This window comes from Ornithorhynchus anatinus, chromosome 2, assembly GCF_004115215.2.
Source record: "Ornithorhynchus anatinus isolate Pmale09 chromosome 2, mOrnAna1.pri.v4, whole genome shotgun sequence".
Lineage (NCBI taxonomy): Eukaryota > Metazoa > Chordata > Mammalia > Monotremata > Ornithorhynchidae > Ornithorhynchus > Ornithorhynchus anatinus.
The window spans coordinates 77,255,787-77,278,657 of record NC_041729.1 but is presented as its reverse complement, the minus strand read 5'-3'; the positions used below and the strand labels follow the sequence as shown (position 1 = coordinate 77,278,657).

The following is a 22,871-nucleotide window of genomic DNA, read 5'->3' as shown; positions in this document are numbered from 1 at the left end:
GATTTGATGACAGATTGACTATGAGGGGAGAATGAGACAGATGAGTCAAGGACAACGCCAGTCTTCTTAGAAAGCACACACAGTCTAAATGGGTGAAGACAATGCATAAAATGGAAGAATTTCATGTGAACCCATTGATACCAAGTTAAGATTAAACAATAAAAATATCAACTGTCATCAATAAATCAGCCAAACAGTGTTTGGAGTAAATAGTTTCCCTTTGCATGGATCTATAGTGTTTAAATGCAACTGTCTAGGTACTGACCAGGGATAATGCTTAGGTAAATGGCACAGTGTTGTAGTTATGGAATATACATCCTTTGAAACTTGTTCAGTGTAAATTTTGGTTTTGAAACTCAAAGTCAATTTGGAGCTGTACTAGTTGAACAAGTTCTTAAAAATTCTTAACTGATCTGAAGTGTGTTTTTGGTCTTTGAGTAATCTAATAGAGATGTTTAGTTTTGAAAAGAATTGCTCTGAATCACTTTTATTTGCTTTAAAAAATAACTGTTCATTGTGTAGTGTTGAATATTAACGTTTTTCCACTTGAGACTGGCAAGTTTCTGTAGCATTTCCTGGAGAAAGTAACTGAACAAGACTATTGTGGGATTGTCTTTTTGAGACTATAGAATAAATTCCAGATTATTGTAGAATTGGTGAAGGAAAATTACTCTTCGCCTATCCTTATGATAAATGTTAATATTTACATTGCTGGATGAGCATTAAGGGTAATCAAGGTTCTTTGAAGTTGAAAACCCACCTCTCTGTTGTGTAATTCCGAGTCTGGAATTCCATTTTTTTAGATGAGTAGTATGTATAGGAAGTGGCACCAAACTATGCCAATAGAAATGCTTTAGGATTCTAAATATGTACAGTGGAGTTAATTTTTAAACACTCACAATGTATAATGACCCTTGATAAAAAAAAAGAAAAGAATGGAAAAGTTTGGGAACTTGATTCGTGCTCTACCTTCTTGGGAACAGCTGCTTGCAACATTCATCAAAATAAAAAGAGACAATAGACAGGCAACCAGGTAAACAAATAAACAAAAATGCAATGCACGTGTATACCGGAGCTCTTAATGAAACACGTGGGATGCGCTAAGTAAATCTGTGAATATCCCCGAGACATTTTCGGGGTGCTTGTTGTAGGACTCCATATGAGAAGAAATGACTCCACGTTTACATGCCTGTATTTCATCCATCCCTTTTATTGCCCTGTCATATAATATTGTTAGATAGCCCTGGAGGGGAACTGCATTTAGTTTACATGAGTGTTTATTCATTTCCTTCCCTGAAGCAAAGGTTGTTGGCATATGTAATCTGATTAGTATAGTTTTGTCTACAGTAAGGGGAATAAGCCAACATTATTTTTTTTTCCACTGGTGTCCCAAAGCATAAACAGTCATTTTTCTGCTCTCCAATACTGCAGGCTCAGCTTCTTCACAATCTAAAAACTGCACTCTACTGCTGGACTCACATATTCGAACACAGTCACACACACACGCACATATCTAGAGGGTATTTAGAAGTCTAAAGAAAGCAGAAATCCAAGTTCCCAGAAAATGAAAGAGGAGTGCTCTATGGGAGAAAACAGTAGCTCTGTTTTGCTTTTTGCTTTTTTTTTCTTTTTTCCAGGGACTGGTAATTTGACTGCTCTCTTTGGCCGTGCTCCAGACCCAAGCTCTTGGACTCAGGAGCTTAATCCCTCTCTCTGTGCTCTCCCTTTCTCTATCCACATCTTTCCCCTCTCCCCTTTTTCGCTCCTCCTTTTCCCTCCCCTTCTCTCGACTCTCCATCTCCACCTTTTTCTTTTTTTTCCACCCACGGGGCGGGACGGGGCGGGGAGAGGAGGGGAAAGGAGAGGAGGGGAGGGAAATGCACAATTAGTTGCAGCCGCGGGCTGAGCCGGTATCTCCCTCCCTGGAGAGGGTCAGGCCTGGCCTGGGCGAGGGCTGGGACTTTCTGGAGGAAAAGGGAAGAAGGAGGAAGGCGTTTTCCCGGTCGTAGCCTGGACGAGGGAAGGAAGGGAGGAAGGTTGGAGCCGGAGCTGTGTGTGGATTTAGAGCCCTCCTGGGTTCCAGCGGGGGCCCCCCAGATGGGCTAAGGATTTCCATCATTTCCAGCAGGAGCTGCCTCCCCCGCCACCCCAGGGTAAGACCCCTCCCTCCTTTGCTTTGTCTTTCCGTCCTGTCTGCTGTGTGACCTTGGGCAGGCCACTTCACCTCTCTGGGCCTCAGTTTCCTCATCTGTAAACTGGGCACTAAGACTGTGAGCCCCACAAGGCCTGATGACCTTGTAATAATGTTGGTATTGGTTAAGCGCTTACTCTGTGCAGAGCACTGTTCTAAGCGCTGGGGGAGATACAGGGCCATCGGGTTGTCCCACTTGAGGCTCACAGTTAATCCCCATTTTACAGATGAGGGAACTGAGGCCCAGAGAAGTTAAGTGACTCGTATCTTGTATCTCCCCCAGCGCTTAGAACAGTGCTTGGCACATAGTAAGGGCTTAAATACCGTTATTATTATTATGGGGATCATTTGTCTGTGGGGCCGGACCGTCCCCTCACACCCCCCTACATCCCCAGGCTGGGAGGGAGGAAGGGGTCCATTCATTCATTTAATCATATTTATTGAGCGCTTGCTGTGTGCAGAGCACTGTACTAAGCGCTCGGAAAGTACAATTCATTCCATCGTATTTATTGAGCGCTTACTGTGTGCAGAGCACTGTACTAAGCGCTTAGTACAGTTCATTCCATCATATTGAGCGCTTACTGTGTGCCGAGCACTGTACTAAGTGCTTGGAAAGTACAGTTCATTCCATCGTATTTATTGAGCGCTTACTGTGTGCAGAGCACTGTATTAAGCGCTTGGAAAGTACAATTCATTCTATCGTATTTATTGAGCGCTTACTGTGTGCCGAGCACTGTACTAAGTGCTTGGAAAGTACAATTCATTCAATCGTATTGAGCGGTTACTTTGTGCCGAGGACTGTACCAAGCGCTTGGAAAGTACAGTTCTTTCATTCAGTCTATTGAGCGCTTACTGTGTGCCGAGCACTGTACTAAACGCTTGGAAAGTACAATCCGGCAACAGAAAGAGACAATCCCTGCCTAACAACTGGCTCACAGTCTAGAAGGGGGGAGACAGACAACAAAACGAGACAAGTAGGCATCGATAGCATCAGTATAAATAAATAGAACTATAGATATATACACATCATGAATCCACACCCCCTCCAGCACCCCCAAATCCGCAGGAGGAATTGCTCCTGGAGTGGAAGTTGGTCACCCCGCTCCGCCCCCCAACTTTCTCCCGTCTCCGGTTGGGGGTGGGCTGGTCATGGACCCCCTTCGAGGGGTGCAATAAACGGGGAGGGTGGAATAAAGGGGTCCATGGGCGACCCATCTCCCCCGCCCCTCCAGGGCTTCCCCAAAACTCCTCCCAGGCCCTAAAGGCGGAGGTCCCAGCCCCCTCCCCTTTAGTCACAGCAGGAGAAACGCCTTTCGATTCCTAAAAGAATTGTTATCTCCTTGAAGCCCTTAATCTTCAAAATAAACAAAACTCCCTAATCTCAACCTCCCAACATCCTTTCTCTGCCCTCCCTCCTTCCTTCCCTTCCTGCCCCGGTTGCATCCCTGGCCCAGTCTGGGTCTCTCCCAATCACAGAAACCTGGGGTGTCTGGAGGGGAGGAGTTTGTCCTCATCGTCGTATTCTGCTTTAATAATAATAATGGCATCTGTTAAGTGCTTACTATGTGCCAGGCACCCTTCTAATTGCTGTGGTGGATACTTTCTTTGCCAGAACTCTGAGGGCAACCTGATGGGCAAAACTGCATCTCCTGGCTCGACTGTTTCATTGGTAATTTATGCTTTAGAAATGAACTTTGGTTTTGACTGACCTTTGTTTAACTTTCTGACACTAGAGAAGGCAGAGAAGGCAGTCACTGTGAAAAAGGAGTACTTATTTCAGATGATGTACTTGAATCAATCAGTGGCATTTATTGAGTGTTTGAAAGTGCTTAGAGCACTAGAATAAGCGCTTGGGAGAGAGTACTTAGAGCCGGCAGACGTGTTCTCTGCCCACAAGGAGCCTTTCTTTTTATTTGAGAAAAGGATGGCTGTTGAAAGACACCATGCCTACTGCCTTTGGAGCTAGTTGTGGGCAGGAAATTGTTTATTGTATCTGTTTATTGTTTTATAGTGTACTCTTCTAATCGCTTGTTACAGTACACTGCACACAGTAAATGTTCAATAAATACAGTTGAATTGACTTCTAGCGAAATTAGATCCCCCCCCCCCCAAGACTGCAAGCCTGGTGTTGGGTAGGGATTGTCTCTGTTGCCGAAATGTACTTTCCAAGTGCTCTGCAGACAGTAGGCACTCAAATAATAGGATTGAATGAATTAGATTGATCTATTCTTAACTCTTGATTTTTAAAGAATGTACTATCTTTATTGTTTGGGTTGTAAATTCTTTATTTCCTTGAAAGACTTTAGATGGTCATGACTTTTTTTAGTCCTTCACTTTTGGGATTAATGAATCTAGTGGTAAACTGTGTTTAAGGGCCTGCGGTCACCAACCTTTTTGATTCCAAGGCTTAGTCTTGGTGAGAACTCTCTCAACCTCAAGTTGAAAGGGAAAGTTATCTGGTGCTTGTGAAATCCTAAGGAGTTTCTGTTACCAGGCCAGTATAATTAAAAATGCGCATGAGAAGACTGAATAAGAGTTGAGACTACTTTTTTCAGTGTTCTTAAGCAGGTGTCAATTTAGGACAAATTGGGGTGGAGGGATTTTGCTGCTCAGATTTTTAGAACAGATCAAAAAGTCTCATGTGTTCCACAGTGTTTCATTCACTAATCAGTGGACAGCACTGTCCTGGGAATCAGAAGGACCTGGGTTCTAATTCTACTCCACCACTTATCTAACTTTGTGACCTTGGGCCAGTCACTTAACTTCTGTGTGCCTCATTGACCTCATCTGTACAATGGGGATTAAGATTTTGAGCCCCATGTGGGACAGGGACTGTGTCCAGCCCAATTATCTTGTATCTACCCCAGCTCCTAGATCAGTGCCTGGCACAGAGTAAGAACTTAGTGCATACCATTATTATTATTTACTTTTTGAGAGATCCTCTCAATTCCCAGTTTCCCATTTTTAGTCTAGATTTCAGTTCCCATAGCAGGATCCACAGCCCACCCACATCACTCATTTCATCACCTAAATAGGTCACTATTGGGTAATGAATCACTTCACTTCCTTCTGGCCCAGCAGAGATAGGAAGGGATATAGAAAAGAACTAGCTGTCCATGACTGTGGTAACAAAGGCAAATCGTGAAGGGAAGAGGTGAGCAATTGTTTACATTCTAATTCACGAGCATGGAGACATGTGACCTCTTCTCCCTTCCTCCCCCCCCCCAAAAAAAAAGTCCTCAGTGTTTTTGTTTTGAAACCTACATTATATAGACAGCAGCTTCCATTCTGATTCTCTTGGTGTAGGGATACTTGTAAACATAATAATGTTGGTATTTGTTAAGCGCTTACTATGTGCCGAGCACTGTTCTAAGCACTGGGGTAGACATAGGGGAATCAGGTTGTCCCACGTGGGGCTCACAGTTTTCATCCCCATTTTACAGATGAGGGAACTGAGGCACAGAGAAGTTAAGTGACTTGCCCACAGTCACACAGCCGACAAGTGGCAGAGCTGGGATTCGAACTCATGAGCCCTGACTCCAAAGCCCGTGCTCTTTCCACTGAGCCACGCTGCTTCTCCAGCGTGAGAGTCCATTATAGAAATGGAAACAAATTTGCAAATATATTTGTGTCTCATTCCTCTATTTGAGTCTAAACTCCTCTTGGGTAGAGAATAGGTCTCTTAATTCTGTTTTACCTTCCCAAGTACTTAGTGCATTTTTGCATCAAGCAGGTGCTCAAATACTGTGATTCCTATTAACACAATACTATTAATGAAGAGCAGACATAAAACTTGTGGGGGGTTTGTACTTTTATAGTCAGCAACAACTTATTTTTTTTCTCTTTGGAAATTTTCCCAAGACAGTAAGTACAGAAGAAAAACAAATCATTTTGGGAAATCTATTTCCCTCTTAACCAAATGATTTTTGGTGCTTGGAATCTTGTGATCCGAAACTATGTTGTGTGCTGCTCACAAATCTCATTAAGTTGATTAAAGAATCTTATCAATGTAATTAGGCAAAATTTCAATCTAATTTCTTGCAGAAATATTGCAACTACAAACTGTTTAAAATGTGTTCCAAGATTTACTTTTCAACTTCTGAGAACTTTACACATCTTCAAAATCTTCATAACATTCCAGAAGTTCTCTGTAAAATGTCTGTTTTCATGTATTCAAATTGGCATTTTCTAATGTGAGAGAATTTATTTTCTAATATATAATCATTTATGATTATCAATTTCACTTTTTTGTCAGTGGTAGAGCTGAGAAATTTGCTTTAAGCCTAGATAAATAACAGAGGTGACTGCATATGGGAAACATCTTTGATAGTATTTTATTGGTGCTTCCTTTGTGCTTAGTCTTTAAAATTAAGAGCTGGATTAAGAACCATTCATGCGTTCAGAGCCAAGAGAAGCTTGGGCCAAGAAACACCCACTGACTGCAATTCCTTGTGACACTTTGAAAATCTTTTCAAGCACAGGTCCATCTCACTAGTGCTCCTTTTGTTCAGAAAAAGCTTTGTTTGAAGAAGAGACTTTGAAAATGCTACTTGAAAAGGTTCATTTTGGTTCCTTTCCAAGACGTCATGGTACTCTTCTGGTTTCCTCTTGTATCTTCTTCTGAGTCTACTTTATATATATACTCTCAAAATTGTTACCCCTCCCCTTTCTGAAATTCTGTGTTTTACTAAAGCTTTGGTATTTAAAGGAAATTTAAAGTCATTTAATCATTCCTCCTGGTGTTAGCTTAAATCACAGTCAATAGCATTTAATGAGCACATACTGGGTGCAGAGCACTGTAAATGCTTGTGAGAGTACAATATAGTGAGGAGACGACCTCTGGCCTTAAGTAGCTTATGATCTAATGGAGGAAAATGACACTGAAATAACATGAATAGGAAAAAAAGGTGAATATGCATAAGAATTAGTACTTAAATAGCATGATATGAATGTCGTTATGTATCAAATTGCTAAGGATGGTTGCGAATGACTGTGAGCCCCACATGGGACAACCTGATTTCCTTGTTCTACCCCAGCACTTAGAACAGTGTTTGACAGATAGTAAGCGCTTAACAAATGCCATTGTTGTTATTATTTCCCAAGTTCTTAGTTGGTGTGGAAGTGCTGAAGAAGTAACAGGGAGGATAAAACCTGTGGGGAAGGCTTCCTGGGGAGGTATGATTTCAGAAGGAGCTTTGAAGATGGGGAAACCTGTGGTCTGCCAGGTTTGAAGCGGAAGGGTGTTGCAGGGTGGGGGCCTGTTATGAGGGAGAGGTTAGAGCAATGAGAGATGAGAATGAGGCACATGAGTAGGTTAGTTTGAGAGGAATGGGAAGTGCGAGCTGGGGTGTTGTGGGAGAAGAGTTTGGATAGGTAGGAGGGAGAGGTTTGTTGAGCTCAGAGTGAGTGGTTAGCATCTTCTCTGAGAAGGGGAATGAGTAGCAACTGAAGGTTTCCGAGACCAGGGAAAAGTTGTGTGGAATGACATTTTAGAAGGATGTTCTGGGCAGCAGAGGAAAATATGGACTGGAGAGAGGAGATTCTATTATATTTTTTTAAAAGTCCTGTCTGCCTCACTCTCTCCTTTCCTCCACCCTTCAAGCAATGATATTTATTGAGCCCTTATTCTGTGCAGAGCACCAAACTAAGTGATTGGGAGAGTACAATAGAATTATTAGACATAATCCTACCATCTAGCATGGGAGACAGATGCTAAAATAAATTACAGGTAGGGGGAAACAGAGTTTTTAGATGTGGACATAAGTGCTATGGGAGGAGGGGTTGGGGTGAGTATCACACACAGAGATTTCTCAACCTCCTTTGATAATTTATTCCACTCCAACAAATTGTCACATCAATTGTGATACTTGTAAATTTCTTATGCTGCTTTTCCTTTCCTTGTAGCCTGTTCTTTTTCAGTGAACATGAGAAACTGGAAATCTTTCTCTATGTAATAGCCAAGTACTACTAAGTCTTCTCTCAGCCTTTTCCCGGGAAATGGAGAAAAATCTTGCCAGAGAAGAAACTATACAGAGACAAATACTATACAGAGACTAGACAGAGACTATACAGAATATGGTGTCAGAAGTCTTTGGGCAGGCTTGGGCTAAGGAACTTTGGGACTCAAAGTTGGGTGCTTTAACATATAAGGAAAGAGTTCATGGTATTTTAAGCTCCTTGAGGGCAGGGATTATGGCTATTTATTCTATTGTACTGAGCCAAAGACATTTTGCAGTGCTGCACATAGAAAGTGCTCCAAAAATAACACTGATTGTTTTTCAAACTAAGAACCAGAGCTACAGTTAAAGCTTGCTCTGGGTAGTACTAGTTTTTGAAGAACCGGAATGAAGAAATGTGCCGAAGATGGATAAGATGCGAAGAAGAGGGCAATGATGAATTAGAAAAGAAGGAAGGAAAAATGGGGGAACACTTTCCTTTGTAAAAGTCTTTAATGCAATTTTATTTTTAGGAAGTGTATTTTAGGATGGGATATTTAATGTCAAAACAAAACAAAAAACTTCTCCAGGCTAATCCCTGACCTTTCCTCTGAGGTTTAAATTTTTCAACCCTTTAATCAAATCAGTTATTTGACTCCTTTTACTGAGAATGATGTTCTAGTATATATAGAACAGGCCTGATATAATGGGTGGACTACCTCCCATCAATCATATTGCCTGTCAAACGGCAGGGACTGTCTCTATCTGTTGCCAACTTGTTCATTCCAAGCGCTTAGTACAGTGCTCTGCACATAGTAAGCGCTCAATAAATACTATTGAATGAATATATGTATTTCCCAATATTGTGATTTTTAAAAAAAACACTTTAAATTGCTTCACCAGAGTATAGATTATTACCCACTGTGACCCCTAGTTCAGAGTCAGTCAATCAGTCAGTTGTATTTATTGAGCACTTACTGTGTGTGTGGAATACTAAGTGCTTTAGAAAGTACAATGTAGCCGAGTTGGTAAAAACATTCCCTTCATATAAAGACCTTGCAGTCTAAAGGGTGATTCAGACATTAATATGATAAATTACAGATATGTATTCATTCAATAGTATTTATTGAGAGCTTATGTACTTTTGTACGTAAGTACATCAATAACTTATGTACGCAAGTGCTGTGGAGCTGAGGGAGGGGCAAATAAAGGGTACAAGTCCAAATGAAAGGATGAGCCCTTACTAGAGTGCTCTGCATACAATAGTGCTCAATAAACTCTACTGACTAAATGGCTACTCGACTGACTAAATGGCGACACAAGGGAGTGGAAGAAGAGGAAATGAGGGTTTAGTCCTGTCTGTCTCTTGGAGATGTGCTTTTAATAAGGCTATAATAATAATAATGGTGGTATTTGTTAAGCTCTTACTATGTGCCAAGCACTGTTCTAAGCACTGGGGGAGTACATGGTGATCAGGTTGTCCCATGTGGGGCTCACAGTTTTAATCCCCATTTTATGGATGAGGGAACTGAGGCTTTACAGGTGGGGAAAGTGTTTGGTACTCATATGTTTCTTCTTCCAAAGAATGCTATCTTGACATAAGCAGTGTCATAACTGGGTCAGTTCAGTGACCCATCCCTTTCAATGTTCTGTCTCTCATAGTGGCAACAGGAAGCTTTGAGGAACACTCCAATAACTGCTCTTCTAGACAACCTTTCTAGTTGTTCTTTTTTTATATTTCTGCATTTCCTTTGGTAATCCCTAACTGTCCTTTTAGTAGATAGTATGAACTTCATTGGCCAGTTGGAACCCCTAACTGTATGACCAAAACTTTCCAGGTGTGTAGTTAATAAAATGACAGAGAACACATTCTGACAACCATCAGTTTAGCGACTGAAGTACTGAACCTGGAAATGCAATCAAATGTAGTTCAAGTTAGTGCCAGTGAATGCAAGTCCAGCTGGGATGGTTTAGTCACACCCTGCAGCTGCCTCAGCGACTAAAACATGCCTCCTATGGTGGATAAATCTGTACACTATGGTATGTTACCACTAGTTTAAACCTCACCATTTAAAGAAACTGATAAAAGGGGGAAGATAGTGTAGGTGCACAAGCTAATGGAATCTTTGTTTCAGCAACATGTTATTAGTAAGTCCTGAACATTCTCCACGGATTCTCTAATCACTGAATTTATCCAAACCCTTCTTTGACTTACTGATATTTTCAGTCTCCCACGTTGTAGAGACAGATTCCAAATGCTCTGTGAAGAAGTTGTTCCAACTCTTTATTTTGTACATACTACCTTCAACCTTCCCATCCCGTAGTCCGGATGTTGTGGGATTTAGACCTATTGCACATAACTTCTATTACATGTACATTTAAGATGTATAGGAGAAACAGCATGGCCTAGTGGCTGGAGCTAGAGTTAGAAGCACCTGGATTCTAATCCTGCCTCTGCCACCTGTCTGTTGTGTGATCTTGGGCAAGTCACTTAACTTCTCTATGTCTGTTACCTTATCTGTAAAATGGGAATTAAGACTGTGAGCCCAATGTGGGACAGGGAGTGTGTCCAGCCTGATTCACTTGTATCTACCCCTGTGCTAAGAACAGTGCTTGACTCATAGTAAGCACTTAAATACCATCAGCATCATGTATCACAATATTACATATAATGTAGTTATAAAATGTTCATGTTCTTATATAAAGCTATGTGAATCCAAGTTGGATGATTTGTAAGTTTGGGAAATGAAGGATGGAAAGGAAAATCCCTCCCCGCCCCCATCCCCTCTCACCCCTTTGCCTTAGTAACCATGCTAATACAAGAAATGTATATTAAAGTACAGCCAATTCTTAATTTTCTTGCTCATGAAGGAGTGGCAATTCCTAAACATCATTTTAGGCATGAATTTCAATAAAGTCTTTACAAGAGCTATTAATCAAGTTACTTTTGGCTGATTTGCATTTCTTAACCCATCTGTTCCTTTTCCAGTCTTTGGCATAAATAGTAAAACCAATGAAATGACCAAACAAGGCATAGTTGGGGGAAAAAAGGAAGAGAAGCAAGTGTGTAATCTACAAATTAGATTACATCAACTCCTGGATAACCCATATCAGAACAAATTGTATATTATCTAACCTCTCTAAATTGTGATTTTTTTTCCCTCTTGAGCTTCTTTCCAGCCTCAATACATATTAGTTTCTCACCTAAAATGCAATTGGAATCTGGGCTTTTGAGGCAGTCAAACAATGAGATGGAATTAAGGCCTAAAGACTTTCATAGTGGGCTGGAATAAAAGAAGTTGGAGAGCACTAGAAGTTCCTTTGAAGGGTGTTCAGTTAGCCAAAGTCTGGGTCAAGGAATTTCAGCATTCCAGCTACTACTGTTCCCACAGAGAAGAAAAATGAAAAATTTAAGATGGAATAGTACCAGGGTACTTCAACTGCAGGAGAATTCCAAGCCCACGTAGGCCCATCTCTGCCCTGACATTTTCAAGTAAAGGACTAGACTGCAGAATGCCAAGTTCATGAAAATGGCAATGAGAAACACCAAGACTTTACACATAATCTTTACATGTGAATGAATTTACACCGAGAACTGTAGATTCCTTTGCACGTGTGACTCCAGCAGTTGTTTTGCTTCCTTTCCTTGAAACTGTTTCTACTGGTTTGTAAACTCCTCAAGGTTAGTGCCCTTATAGTATTCATATGTTCTTTGGGGAGAGTTTCATGCACTGCACACCATGAATTCTCAAATATTAATGAGGAGCAAACAATCAGAAGCAAGTTTTCCAATAAAGTGGAATTACTGTTCCCACTAATGAGGTAGTACCCATTGTAGCATTTAGTGATTGTCGAAGGAACACATGGTATTGTGTATAACTTTATATCTTTTTCCTTCAGGTGTGTGAAATCTTAGGATTGGAATTCGTTTAATTAACAAACTCTTCCAGATTCCTAATGCAGAGATAGGATGATGAAAAGATGGTATCGTAAACTGGACTTTTCTCCCTGTTTTGATGATTGGCATTCATTTCAATTGTGAAAACATGGTGATTTTTCTGAGATTTGCTATCATGTGCTGCCTCAAAACCTAAAATTCCATTCTTGCACTTTTTTCTCCAAATAAACCATTAAATAGCACAAACATCCTATTACTATATTTGTCTGTGCTGTTCTGAGGAGGAGGATGTTTTGCACTAGTATTGCAGCTAGATATAGTAAGATGTAATGCAAGAACCCAAGCTTAACACTCAATAGCAATAGTGGTATTTATTATTAATAATAATAATTGCACTTATTGAGAGCTTACTGTATGCAAAGCATTGTACTAAGTACTTAGTTTTAAAAGCACTTATGTGCAAAGCATTGTACTAAGCACTGGGAAGATTACATAAGGAGATTTGACAGTCCCTGTGCCACTTGGGGTTCACCATCTAATTAGCAGGGAGAACAGCTATTTAATCCACTCAAGCAACCAATCAATGGTATTTACTGTGCACTCACTTTGTACAGAGTATTGCACTAAACGTTCAGGAGAGTTACAATATGTTAGAGTTGGTAGAAGTGATTCTTGCCCACAAGGAGCTTAGAAGGAGAGACAGAAATTGAAATAAATGACAGATAGGGGAAATGGCAGAGTATTAGGATATGTATATAACTGTTATTGGGTGAATATCCAATGTTTAAGAGGACAGGTCTGAGTGCGCAGATGATGCAGAAGGGAAGCAGAATAGGGGAATGAGTGCTTAGTCAGAGAAGGCCTCTTGGAGGAGATGTGATTTGAGGAGGGCTATATGTTGGATATGAAGGGAGGAGGAGTTCCAAGCCAGAGGGAGTATGTGAACAAGGGGTAAGTGGAGAGACAGATGACATCGAGTTACAAAGAATATAGTGACATGAGAGAGAGCTGGGTTGTAGTAGGATATCAGCAAGATTAAGTAGGAGGGGGGAAAGCTGATTGCCTTAAAGCCAATGGTAAGGGATTGCTCTTTGATGTTCAGGTAGATGGGCAACCATTAGAGGTTTTTGAGGAGTGGGAAGACAAGGACTGAACTTATTTTAGAAAATTACCCAGGCAACAGAAAGAAATATGGATTGGAGAAGGGAGAAACAGGAGGCAGTCAAGGTGGGAAGTAAGTGTTTGGATCAGAGTAGTGGCAGTTTAGGTGGAGAGGAAATGATAGATCTTAGAGTATTTCTGAAAGTAGAAATGACAGGATTTGATGACAGATTGAATATGGGGGTTGAATGAGAGAGGTGATTTGAGGATAATGCCAAGGTGAAACAACAGAGAGGATGATGTTTCTACAGTGATGGGGAAAACAGGGAAGATTGGAAAGATCAATTCTGTTTTGGGCATGTTAAGTTGACATTGTCAGTGGGACATCCAAGTAGAGAGATGTCTGGAAAGCAGAAGATAATATGCGAATGCAGAGAAGGAGAGGGTTTAGGGCTGAAGAGGTAGATTTGGGAATGATCCTTGTAAAGATGGTAGATGAAGCTGTGGGAGCAAATTAGTTCTCCAAAGGATTGGGTGTAGGTGGAGAATAGTAGGGGTCCAGATCTAAGCCCTGAGGAACCCCGCAGAGGATGAGAGGCAGAAGAGACTGAGTAGTAGCAGCCAGAAAGACAGGAGGAGACTAGAAGAGGACAGTGTCAGTGAAACCAAAGATAGATAATGTTTCCAGGAGAAAGGGGAGGTCCAAAGTGCTGAAGGCAGTAGAAAGGTTGAGGAAGATTAGGGTGGAGTGGAGCTCAGTGTATTTAGCAAGAGGGAGGTTACTGGTGACCTTAGAAAGTGTAGTTTTATTTGAATACCTACTCTGTGCAGAACCCTGTATTAAGCACTCGGGTGTAAGCTTGTTGTGGGCCGCGAATGTGTCTATTGTATTGTACTCTCCCAAGCATTTAGTATAATCTGCACACAGTAAGCATTCAATAAATACAAATGAATGGAGGACCAGTTGCTGACTCGCTTAAAATGCATTTTGTAACATCCCCAGGTTTGTCAGTTACCAAATTAAAGCCAATCAGAAGTGATTCAGTTGTTTAGAAAATGGTTGAGGCAGGCAAGGATAGAAGGGAGTAGTCTCTGGGTTTATTTGGCCTTCCTTGTTGTGGCTGGAGCCTAGGCACCCAAGGCGGGAATCTTTCCTGTTGGAATTTAAGAAGTATTTTCTATTCCTTCCCTCCCTCTTGCAGAAGGGAATAAAAAGGGAGGAGGAAAATCATCCACGAGGGCAAACTGGAATAGGTGAGGTCTGCTCCCACACCTCCAAATTGTGAGGGCAGTTTATGCCGTTGCTCTAAAAATTTTTAAAGCATATCGGGAGAATTGCTATTATCTGCATTTAATCACATGTATTGAAATCTTAGTAGTCATAAAACCGCTTAATTCTTACTGAAACGTGAAGGTAAACGGCAATGAATCTTGAGTGTTTTGTGTCATTCATTCATTCAATAGTATTTATTGAGCGCGTACTATGTGCAGAGCACTGTACTAAGCGCTTGGGATGAACAAGTCGGCAACAGATAGAGACAGTCTCTGCCGTTTGACGGGCTTACAGTCTAATCGGGGGAGACGGACAGACAAGAACAATGGCACTAAACAGCGTCAAGGGGAAGAACATCTCGTAAAAACAATGGCAACTAAATAGAATTAAGGCGATGTACAATTCAAAAGTGATGGGTAGAATTAATGGTTTAGCCAACTGAAATTGAACTTGGTTTGTCTGGTTTATTAATTGAAAGGATGTTATAGGTACCATCTCCCTATTTTTAAACCAGGCAGAAGTATTGCTGTCATCCCATTTTAGGGGATTCCTGAAATGAGGCCTGTACAGTGTGATTGTATCTACATTATGAGATGCAGTCTCTTATTGGAAACAACAGGCCAACTTTGGTCCTGAGACAGCAGGAATTGACAGTAGTGATTGTGATGTTTATAGCGGCACTCCCTTTCTCTTGTCCTTCCAGTCATATTCCCCTTGGGTTGTAGAGGAAGTAGGTGGACGAGGATGCTACATCTTGTTGAAGGGCTTATAGTGGATAGAATGCAGGCCTGAGAGTCAGAAGGTCATGGATCCTAATCCCAGCTACACCGCTTGTCTGCTGTGTGGCCTTGGGCAAGTCACTTCACTGCCCTGTGCCCCAGTTCCTTCATCTGTAAGATGGGGATTAAGAGTGTGAGCCCCATGTGGAACAGGGGTTATGTCCAGCCTGTTTTGCTTGTACCCACACCAGCACTTACTATCACTGGCATATAGTGCTTAACAAATGCCATAATTACAATTATTATTAATTACAATTAGTTTTCTAGATTTTTTTTTTTTGGTCAAAGTCTGAGTGAGCATATTGCTAATGCCGGCTATAGCCCAGTGACCTGACAGGGTAGCGGCTGTAGTCTTGCCACTCATTTTTATCCGGTTCCCCTTCAGGATTCCGGTTAGGCTTGCCCAACTTGCAGCATGCTGTAGTTAGTTCTTCCTTGAGAAAGCTTCACCATTGGCATAACCCCAGGGAGCAAAACCTGAACTAGAGCCCAGGTCTTCTGTTACTCAAAGCAGGGTTTTTTTTATCGTAGATCAGTGGCAGGGCTGCATGCAGCAGGCAGAGTAGCTCTCAAACTCCGAAAATATTTAGGCAATTTTGGCCTCTTCGGTACTCTCACCTGAATCATCTGGCTATTTCAAGCAGTCAGAGGGGTTTCTGAAGCCCACCGGAAAATTCAGAGGTAATTCAAACCAATGTACTTTTAGACCTAAATGACCCATGTGCAGATATATGGAGTGATTAAGATTTTGTTGACTGAGGTGAATATAAACTTGTAGTTTTCCAAATCACATCTTCCATTACCGGAGTGGAAACTATCCCTCCAGATTCTGACTCACCACATATGTACCTATGGGGTGATGTGTTACAATCTAGAAAGGATCCAGGTGCCAGCATTAGAAGAAATGGAACTAGTTCTAAAGCTCCAAAACAGTGATTATTCATGGTATGTCTTAAGTGAAAATTAACTTGTATTGATTGGCCAAGAATGATGTTATAGGAAAAAATGTCTAGCGTTTACCCTCAGTTCACATACGTTAGTATCAAGAGGAAAATTTCTTCCACTCATAAGGGAACTACCATTACAGTAATTTCATATTGGCAATTATCTGCAGAGATATGTGAATACTTGATGTATTTAAATGTTCACGTAGGGCGGTACAGATATTAAAATAGAGCATACTTCCATTTTTTTCATAACTTAATTGAACACATGTTTTTTCCCACTCCTCCCTTACCCCAAGGGGCTCATCTCCCATCTAACCAAACATACCCTTCTGACACTGAGAAAAAAGGCACTCCAGTCTGATCCAACCCTTTGGCCAGATGCCAAAGATTCTCCCAAGATTCTCCCAAGATTCTAAACAGGGCAGTTCTTCAACTTCTCTCCACCCCATCTCTTTTTTTAATAAAGTGATGTATATATATGAAATATATGTATATGGCATATGTATATATTTGACATATATATGACGTGTATCTATATGGTATGTGTGTGTGTATATATATGAAACTCCCTTTCCTATTCTCCTATCATCCCCCACACCCTATTCTCTTGACCTTCCCCTATTTTGGGATCCTAATCAAAGGCTTCACTTATTTCAGGTTTTCAGGCAGCCTTTCTTTGTTTCTTCTCCTTATCTCTCAGCACCCCAGGGCAGGCTGAGCTATTAGAGACCTTGATTGAATGGTTAATCTTCCCAAAGTGTTTCTTGTTTAAGGTCCCTTCCTTAATGAAACCATAATGACAATTTTTATTTATGGCCTATTTACTTGAGGCTCTCCTCATTCAAGACCAATATCTCTCTTTCCCTTGGAATTATTTCTTTTCACTCAGTGTAGTTTCTTTTCGGACACTCCTTAAGTTTTCATACCAGCCCACCCTCCTGACTTTTGCTCATTTAAGCCTGAGCAAAGTCCTTTATTCTCCTTCTCACTTGGAAAATTTCGACGTTATCCAAATGTTGAAATTCCTTTGGTGCTCCAACTGCCATCCTTCTGACAATGGACAAGGAGCAAAACTCACTTTCTCTTGTCTACCTGCCCCCTCCCTGTACTTTTATCTTTTGATCAGAGGCCCTATTGTGTTGATCAGAGCTACTTGGAGCAAACTCTTCCTATAGCTGAACTGTCAAGTGAGTTTTGGGGGTCTGTTGGCAGAACTGAAAGTCATTTGAGGAAGCTGCTGGTGAAATGTTCACCCATTTGCTACTAAAAATGTGCTGATGGATGAAACTCACAACTGGATCAAAAGCTGGATCTAGGAAAGGAATTGAGGATAAGGCAGTGGTTGGGGAAGGACATCTACTACCTGGGGAACTTAATAAAAAAGATAGGAAAGGATAGACTTTGCCCATGCAAGAAAGGCAGCATTAAGCTTCTAGTAAGTACCTGATTTCAAGCAATACAATGGCTTTTGGGCTCTGGTACTCTTACATAAATAGTCATAATCTTTGACATTTTCTTTTCTAAATTGTTTAAGCATTAATATTGCTAAGGAATTGTTTATCACTACCAGGAGTTATTTTATAGATATGGAGATAGTACTAATGGTGAAATTTCTTAGTACAGTGCTCGTCACGTAGTAAGTTCTCAATAAATACTATTGAATTTGTATGGGTTTTTCAGTCATTCGCCATCATTATGCATTTGACAGTCCCTCACATATTATGCATACATTTTTTTTTATGGTATGTTAAGTACTCACTCTGTGCCAGTGACTGTACTCAGTACTGGGATAGATACAAGTTTAAGAGGTTCAACACAGTCCCTTGTCCGAAAAGGGGCTCACTCTCTTAGTGCCCATTTTAAAGAAGAGATAATTGAGGCACAGAGAAGTTAAGTGACTTGCCGAAGGTCACACAGCACACAAGCAGTGGAGCTGGGATTAGAACCCAGGTCCTCCTGACTCCCAGGACTGCTTTCTATCCACTAGGGCACACTACTTCTCTGCTTCTCTGCCTTTTCTGGGTTGTTGTGTCTGTGATTTTAACGCTATTGGTTATCACTGTCTTTCCATAGCCACTAGACAAGTTTTGAACATCTGAGACCAGTGATTGTAAAATTGAGGCCTCTAAGCCATTATTCAGAATATGGGCATTATCTGCCAAAAAAAATATATTTTTACTTGAGTGGTCTGTTTCTAAGATTCATCATTCTAGACAGGAGATGACTTGTTTCACTCCATACTGTAATGTCACTCTGTATCTCCTAACTCAAATGCCAACTGTGCCTTCCTAGGGACAGTTATTGTTCTCTTGTATCATTTTGATACGCCATGAAACTACAGTTATTTACTTTGAAATGTTAATGATAGTTTTTAACTCCAATTTAAAACACATCTGGTGCAGACCTTCAGGGAAACCTGATTTAAATGCAGCATGTCAATTATTTAAGTTTCCTTATCTAGCCTCTTCCCCATTTGGAGTGAGCAAGTTTAATCTCTGATAGATCATCCTCAGTATTCATTCATTCATTCATTCAATAGTATTTATTGAGCGCTTACTATGTGCAGAGCACTGTACTAAGCGCTTGGAATGAACAAGTCGGCAACAGATAGAGACAGTCCCTGCCATTTGACAGGCTTACAGTCTAATCGGGGGAGACGGACAGACAAGAACAATGGCAATAAATAGAGTCGAGGGGAAGAACATCTCGTAAAAACAATGGCAACTAAATAGAATCGAGGCAATGTACAATTCAATAACAAAATAAATAGGGTAATGAAAATATATACAGTTGAGCAGACGAGTGCAGTGCTGAGGGGATGGGAAGGGAGAGGGGGAGGAGCAGAGGGAAATGGGGGGAAAAGAGGGTTAAGCTGCGGAGAGGTGAAGGGGGGTGGTAGAGGGAGTAGAGGGAGAAGAGGAGCTCAGTCTGGGAAGGCCTCTTGGAGGAGGTGAGTTTTAAGTAGGGTTTTGAAGAGGGGAAGAGAATCAGTTTGGCGGAGGTGAGGAGGTAGGGCGTTCCAGGACCACGGGAGGACGTGACCCAGGGGTCGACGGCGGGATAGGCGAGACCGAGGGACGGTGAGGAGGTGGGCGGCAGAGGAGCGGAGCGTGCGGGGTGGGTGGTAGAAAGAGAGAAGGGAGGAGAGGTAGGAAGGGTTAAGGTGATGGAGAGCCTCGAAGCCTACAGTGAGGAGTTTTTGTTTGGAGCGGAGGTTGATAGGCAACCACTGGAGGGGTTTAAGAAGGGGAGTGACATGCCCAGATCATTTCTGCAGGAAGATGAGCCGGGCAGCGGGGTGAAGAATAGACCGGAGCGGGGCGAGAGAGGAGGAAGGGAGGTCAGAGAGAAGGCTGACACAGTAGTCTAGCCGGGATATAACGAGAGCCCGTAGCAGTAAGGTAGCCGTTTGGGTGGAGAGGAAAGGGCGGATCTTGGTGATATTGTAGAGGTGAAACCGGCAGGTCTCGGTAACGGATAGGATGCGTGGGGTGAACGAGAGGGACGAGTCAAGGATGACACCGAGATCGCGGGCCCGAGAGACGGGAAGGATGGTCGTGCCATACACGGTGATAGAGAAGTCTGGGAGAGGACCGGGTTTGGGAGGGAAGATGAGGAGCTCAGTCTTGCTCATGTTGAGTTTTAGGTGGTGGGCCGACATCCAGGTGGAGACGTCCCGGAGGCGGGAGGAGATGCGAGCCTGAAGGGAGGGGGAGAGGACAGGGGCGGAGCTGTAGATCTGCGTGTCATCTGCGTAGAGATGGTAGTCAAAGCCGTGAGAGCGAATGAGTTCACCGAGGGAGTGAGGGTAAATGGAGAACAGAAGAGGGCCGAGAACTGACCCTTGAGGAACTCCAACAGTTAAAGGATGGGAGGGGGAGGAGGTGCCGGCGAAGGAGACCGAGAATGACCGGCCAGAGAGGTAAGAGGAGAACCGGGAGAGGACGGAGTCCGTGAAGCCGAGGTGAAATAAGGTATGGAGGAGGAGGGGATGGTCGACAGTGTCAAAGGCAGCAGAGAGGTCAAGGAGGATCAGAAGTATTTATTGAGTGCTTACTATGTGCATAGCACTTAACTTTGTGCTTAAGAGAGTGCAATGCAACCATGTTGGCAGAAACATACCATGCCCACAACGAGCTTACAGTCTAGAGTCAACCTGCTGCTGCTTCAGTGTTAAAATGATCTTTTTTAGAAACTATTGTTTACCTCATAATTGTAAGACACCATTGGATATTATTTTCTGCTCATGATGAGTCATGTACACAACCAAAACCATTCACTCAATCACTGTTGATACTCAAAGAAACAATAGTGCACATGAATTGATATCTGGGCTAATAGTTGCCATCCGTGGCCATGAAATATCTTTCTGTTTATGGTTCTGTTTATGATGTTGAATGTGGTTCTTCCAAATGCACAAATCATTAGAATCTTCATTATTTTACTCAGCTGAAAGCTATCTGGTAGTTCCTAGGGAAGAAGGATACAGAAACTATTTGCAATAAGGCTCCCTTCAAGTGTAAAATGTAAGCGCTCAACAAATATCAAAAAAAAAAGAATGGCTCCTGTATATTCATAAAGAAAACACTCTCTCCATCCCTACTCCACCCTAGCCTCTTTTCCAAATATTCATATATCTGTGCAAGGGATGTATCAAATGGGATTGAAAGCATGATGGGTATTACACAGGCATATGTTTTGTGTTATGTTCCAATGAAACTCTTGGAGGACTGTAAACGTAGCTAAGGTGGAGTTGACATCATGGCATATAGTGCCAGAAGAGTTGAAGAGTAGGTTGATAGATTGGTGGATTATGCCATTTTCTTCCATCAGTGGGAATGCTTTCCGATCTAAACAGGGAAATTTTGGAATACAGTTATAGTAAGCCAAAGGGGAAAGCAGTTTAGTGGTCTTAATTGTTTTTCTTGTGTGTCCAGAGCACTGAAATCCTACTTTTTCTTTCCCCTTTTAAATTCTTATGCACAGTTAAGGCTTCTAAGGTAGTAAAGAACAGTATTTATTATTATATTTGCTCTTAAAACTAAGCTACCATGAGAGAATGTACTGGATCAATTATTAGTAATAATGATATAAAGTATTTACTCTGTGCCAAGCACTGTACTAAGCACTAGAGTAGATTCCAGGTATTCAGGTTGGACACAGTCATTGCCCCAAACTGGGCTCACATTCTAAGTATGAGGGAGAACAGGTATTTTGTCCCCTTTTTACAAATGATGAAACTGGAGCACAGAGAGGTTATGTGACTTGTCCAAGGTCGCACAGCAGGCACACACATAAATGGCAGAGCTGGGATTAGAACCTAGGTCCTCTGACTCCTAGGCTTGCACACTTTCCACTAGGCCATGCTGCGGTGGTTTTGTAGTGTTATTTCAAGGTCGTGGTAGGCAGAGAATGTGTCTACAAGCCCTGTTATATTGTACAGGACTTAGTACAGTGCTCGGCACACAGTAAGTGCTCAATAAATAGGATTGATTGATCTTAATGATGGCTGTTGCCATCCATAGGTTGAGTGAATTTGATTGAACTGGTGGTTTTGGCAGCTTTCATGATGTAGATGATTTCAAAGAAAAATCTGTTGTTAATGTGAACCACCTGTTTTCTCATTTGTAGGAAAGTGTTTTTATGGTTCCTGCTCAGAGCATATCGTAGAAAGAAAATTGCTTCATTACATAATGATAAAATGATTAGTAATGATCTCTTAATGCCAAAATGTTTTAAAAATAAAATTTTCTCCCTAGATAAACCAAAAGCAAAGATATAGCAATACCTGGGGAGAAAATGGTAGGTTAAATTGTAGTTTTGCCCTCTATTTTTAGTTCAATCGAATGGAATAGTGACTTCCTTCCTCTTTTAGTTTTTCTTGTAAACATTCAGCTTATATGTTACGTTTGAAATAGTTACTTAAATGGGAGTTAGAAGGGATTGTCGTGTCAATTTATTTTATTTCCAGATGCCAATGTAGTGTATGGCATTAAGTGAATGGGGGAGGTCAGTTAGTAGTATCAGACTAGTGGGAAAGGCAGACAAGTAAGTTGGAGATAGAGGGGAGTAATGGAATAAAGATATGTGCCTAAGGGCTATTAGGGCTGCGTGCCCAAATGTGCCTGTTAATTGTTGTATTGTACTTTCCCAAGTGCTTGATATAATCCTCCACACATAGTAAGTGCTCAATAAATATGATTGAATGAATGTTGTGCTTAGGTGATGCTGAAGTGGAAGGTGAAGAGGCTATAGGATGGGTAGATGAGATGTAATTGCAGAAGGACTTCAAATAATAATAATGAGGTATTTGTTAAGCACTTACTATATGCCAAGAACTCTTCTAAACGCTGGGGTAGTTACAAGGTAATCAGGTGGTTCCACATGGGGCTCACAGTCTTAATCCCCATTTTACAGATGAGGTAACTGAGGCACAGAAAAATGAAGTGGCTTGCCCATGGTCACACAGCAGACAAGTAGCAGAGCTTGGATTAGAACCCACATCCTATGACTCCCAAGCCCGGGCTCTTTCCACTAAGCCACACTGCTTCCCTCAAAGAAGTTGAGAGCAGTGGTCTGTTGGATATGAAGGGGATTCAAGGTAGGAGGAAAGGTGTGAGCAAGAGGACGGCAAGAGAGATGGAAATGAGGCTCAGTGACAGGTTGGTTTGAGAGCAACGAAGTGGAAAAAGAGCATGGATAAATAGGAGGGACAGAGCTTATGGAGTGCCTTAAAGTTGATGGTA

At 41.7% G+C, this 22,871-nt stretch overlaps 1 protein-coding gene across 1 annotated transcript in view; it reads left to right on the top strand.

Annotated features, from left to right (window-relative positions):
* The first annotated feature begins 1,889 nt into the window (after nt 1-1,889).
* PLEKHG1 (pleckstrin homology and RhoGEF domain containing G1) overlaps nt 1,890-22,871 on the top strand; it is a 248,702-nt gene continuing 227,720 nt past the window's right edge. The window contains exon 1 of the mRNA XM_001505820.5: nt 1,890-2,153. The gene's annotated coding sequence lies outside the window, so the exon portion shown is untranslated. The remainder of the gene's footprint in view (nt 2,154-22,871) is intronic.